The sequence below is a fragment of the Austrofundulus limnaeus genome, unplaced genomic scaffold, assembly GCF_001266775.1.
Source record: "Austrofundulus limnaeus strain Quisiro unplaced genomic scaffold, Austrofundulus_limnaeus-1.0 Scaffold3, whole genome shotgun sequence".
Taxonomy (NCBI): domain Eukaryota; kingdom Metazoa; phylum Chordata; class Actinopteri; order Cyprinodontiformes; family Rivulidae; genus Austrofundulus; species Austrofundulus limnaeus.
The window spans coordinates 2,341,549-2,346,138 of record NW_013952405.1 but is presented as its reverse complement, the minus strand read 5'-3'; positions in this window follow the sequence as shown (position 1 = coordinate 2,346,138).

The following is a 4,590-nucleotide window of genomic DNA, read 5'->3' as shown; positions in this document are numbered from 1 at the left end:
AAACAAAAGCTTGTAAACACAATGCTTCTGATATTGTCACAGTTTAATATATTGTCTGCTTTGCATTTCCACTTGGTTCACATAATTTTATTTCTCACAGTTCATGCAGACACTGAAAAAGGGGAGCCATCCATCTTTTGCCACATTTTTTGACACTTTTTGTTTTCCCAAATCTGCCCACCAGGTGGCGATAAAAGATAAAAAAATGGAACGGAAAGCATTTTAAACCTGGCCTGTATGACTTCAAATTGAGCTTGCATTACGAGGTTTAAACTATATAACTTTTTTATATTGATTAGACATAATTAGCTTTATTATGTGAATATTTAAAGTAAATATTTTAGTCTCATGACTTTGGAAAAATAAGTAGAGAAAAAAAAAACATATCAAAAAAGTATAGGCTTTCCTGTAAATGTCATCACCTTTACTGCTGAAGGTGATGAGAGCAAGCACACTGGATTTGTGTTCAATGTTTTAGTGTATTTGTAGAGAATTTAACTACATAACTGCTTACAAAACCAAAAAGAAAAGTCTAAACTCACTGTGTCCACATGAAACCAGAAAGAATAAAACAAAAACACTAAATCTAAATTTTCGTGGATTCAAATTAGCAAATTATCTGACTAATTTTAAGATATATTTGTTTGTTTACCACTTTTTTTTCTTTACCTTTTTTATTTCATTTAAGTTTTTTTTCCCAAAATGAATGACTGGCAGTAGACTTCATCCACTCAGCAAAATAGTTCCTAATTTCCACTAAGAAAGGATCAGATAAAATATTTTTTATATTCACAGTCCTGCACTAAAAAGCTAATATCTTGTTCAAACCCACACAGTRTCTTCCATCAGCTACAAGAGGATCATTCTGGGATTGACACAAGCTTGAGACAATCTTAGATGTGTGTTTTGGCTCAGAGAGAGCAAAACTGAAGTTTGATTCCTCTGTCAGTCAAAATAATCCACCGATGGGAGAACATTAATAACGGACCAATRCTCACCTTCAGTATTCGTAGATGAGATTATTGTAAACACAGTAGTAGCAGAGGTGGACGTCAGTGAGACCCCTGGAGTGACTGAGCTGCAGAGTGAGTGTCAGCAGTGTCCTCTCCTGTGGGACGTGTCGGGGATGTGCTGACTAACAGCCTACGTGCCTTCAGGGAGTCTCATACTGGAGAGAGAAAAAAAGAAACATTACTGCACAGCAGGAAAGAAAGATAATTGCACATCTTACCATACCATACCACTTTATTTCTAAAGCACTTAAAAAACAACATCACAGCTGACCGAAGTGCTGCACAAATGTATAAAATAAAACATCAAAAAATAAAACGACTACAAAAATCACATATACACAAAATAGTACAAAATTGAGACACAGATGCAAAATCATTCTGGGTTAAAAGCCAAAGAAAAGAAATGTTTTTAAATGAGTTTTAAAAACAAAGASTTGGGGCCTGCATGACCTCCAGCGGCAGGTCATTCCATAATTTAGGGGCCAGAGCTGCAAAGGCTCTGTCTCGTCTGGATTTGTACAGGGTATTTGGGATTACTAAAAGGTTCTGGTCAGATGATCTAAGAACACATGATGGTGGACATCTTAGTCTTTCAGGAAAACTATTGACATAATTACAGTAAAGTGTTCTCTCTGAACATGATTTTTGTGCCCAAGAAAAYGTAAATGATAATTTTTTACATGCACTTTATTCTCTTTGTCCACATTTATTTCTCATTTCTAAATTCAGAAGGGATTTTTAACCATGACYGTGGAATAAAACTAATAAAATATATTTTAGGCATTTTTCCCACATTAAAGTATTTAATTTAGAATAATTTTATTTGGACTTTACACATTTTCATGGTTGTTGCAGGTTGTGCTCACGTGAACAGGTTTAGACACAACTATATCGCAGGCTCTTAGTTTGTGTCATTGTCCACCATGCAGTATGAAATAAACTTCATGTTTTTAGTACTATCACTGATAGTGTATCTGTGTGCCTTTAAATTGCCGTTTTACTACACTATTAAACTTTATTCCCCTGAAATAAGCAAACAAAATGTCAAACGACTGAAGTGTATCCAGTGAAGTGGACTAGAAATCAGGGTTCCCACAAACGTTTTGTCCACAAATCCCTTTTTCCTCTTGATAGCCAATATTTGTCAGCTAAATATATGTTAAGTTTTGTTCTGACAAATTGTCCTCAGTACCATTTTTTTGGGACCAACAATAGTCAGACTTTGATTTTTCTCTGCAAAGACTTATTTTGGTGTCTTCAGTAGCTTATGCAATATTAAAGGACCAGTACTACACTGTGTCTCTCAGACATATAGTTCAATTTTATACCAAAATCAAGTAACTGTCATCTTCAGTTGTTATGAAAATGCTTTGTATATGTTTAAATCAAAAATTAATTTGACTTCACATCATAGTCGTTTCTAAACGCCTTGAAATTGGCCTCTGTCTCTTTAAGAACCTCCTACCGCTTCCGTCATGCCCATTTCTGCATGTCATCACAATAGCTTCATGCCGTTTACAACCAGTCTTAGAAGCATTGTATTTTGTTGTAATAATGATAAAAAAGCAGCAACATTATATAGTATCGGTTTTGGAAAATGGCAACTCATGAAACAATTGAACCTAACAAGCYGTGTTTCCATCCAATTTTAATTCGAAATTTAAGCAAAATTTGTTTTAATTTTGTAAAAAGGAAAAAACAAAGAAATGCGAATCAGACGTGTTTCCATCAACTGGCTTGAAGGGAATCAATTACATCAGATGCATGTGTGTAGTAAACAGGAAGTAATAGTCGCAAACTCGCAGGGTCCACACATGTCAGGAAAATGGAGAGACGTTATCAGGAACATGTTGCTACTATCGGGAAAGTTGTAATTATTCTGTCATATCAACTGTTACATGCTGTCTGGAGATGTAGAGAAAGAAATGCAATTCTCTTCACATTACAGGACTAACTGAGAATACGCCGACAGMGGGAGGAGGGTCCTGCTCCCAGTCRCTGCTGCAGTTGCTCTGATACCGGTATCGGTTTAGGACAGACAGCAAGAACAACTGATCAAATGTTYGCTACGTCAGAACTYATTCGGCAAATGTGTTTCCATCTCTCCTTTTACGCATTAACTCTTTATGACACCCTGGTCTTTGTTTATTGAAACAATATTATTTGAACTCTGACTCTTCTTCATCTCTCTGATGACTCAAAATGATCTAAAGTAACTTCTGATTCATCTCCACAGTCTGTGTTGCCAGCCATTTTAGCAACACTGTGTTCACATACAAACCGTCCTCTTTGACATCACTTCCTGTTGGTTTACATGCAAATATCTCAACAATTGTTCTTAGTGGCGTGAAATGTTTTTTTGCAATATGCTATCAATGTTATCTCTCCAAAAATGCATTCAAATTTATAACAAAAGTTTGATGTTCTACATGTGTTACTTTAACTCGGTCAAAATACAATATTTTCTTGATTTTTCTTTTTTGTATTTTAGGAGTGAATTAAGTTCACTCTTTCAAAGATTCCAATTCTTGTTTCCATTTTCTCTTTTCATCCAGCCCTGAATAATCATTGTCACTACTGGAGGTTGCAAGAAACWGAAATAAAAAAGTAAAAAGTGAAGTTCCACACTGACCCTGACACACAACAGCTACAGAAATGAGAGTGAAGGACTTTCAGGAAATGAATCTTCTTAGAGCCCGTTCTCTTTGTAAAGAAATTCAAGAATGTTCTCTGACCTTTAGAAAATATTATGTGTTGGTTTTTGTTGCAGAATCTTCAGAATGATGAATGTGTATCAGGTGCTCGTGCACAGGCAGAGGTGATTAGCATAATCTACCACCCCAAAAACACCATATAAGGTAACATTTCCTGCACGACACACCAGGAAATGTCCATTCGTAAATGACATCGCAAAGTAAAAAAGAAGAACTTTACGAGTTCGGAGATTGAAGTCCTGCTCTCAGAGATCCGGGGAAAAAAAAGTCATTTTTAGCAGCGTCAGACCTGCTAAAGCCGAGAAATGAAACGACGACTGCTGTTAAATGTCGTGTCTCCTGTGGGTCGTATACAGACACAGAAAWAAAAAWCTAAATCATGTTCATCTCTCTCTAGTCCTGCTCAGGTTTTCCTTTGGTCAAATATTTTTAATTTAAGTGTAAACAACTGTGTTACATAGTTTTCATTTATTTCATTTAGACCAAAACAGTACATGTGTATTAACTTCCATCCATTTCTATATAACTCTGACCCTTGCGTTAGTATACAGTCCTAAACCTAATCCTGTAACCTACCAATGCCATTTTAGGATGGGGCTTTGGTGCCCAAAATAATGTTTGGTCCTGACAAGGTAGGTGTTTCTACTAGAACACACACACACACACACACACACACACACACACACACACACACACAGTCTCATGTTTATATCCCAGTAGCTTGACTTCCATTAAATGTTTGGTAATACTATATCCTAACCCTGACCCTATTAACCTCACAGGTACTACCTGACCATAAAACTAAGCTAAACTCAATTCACACCTAAGTCCTAAACTTAACCCCTGACCCACCAACTCACCCC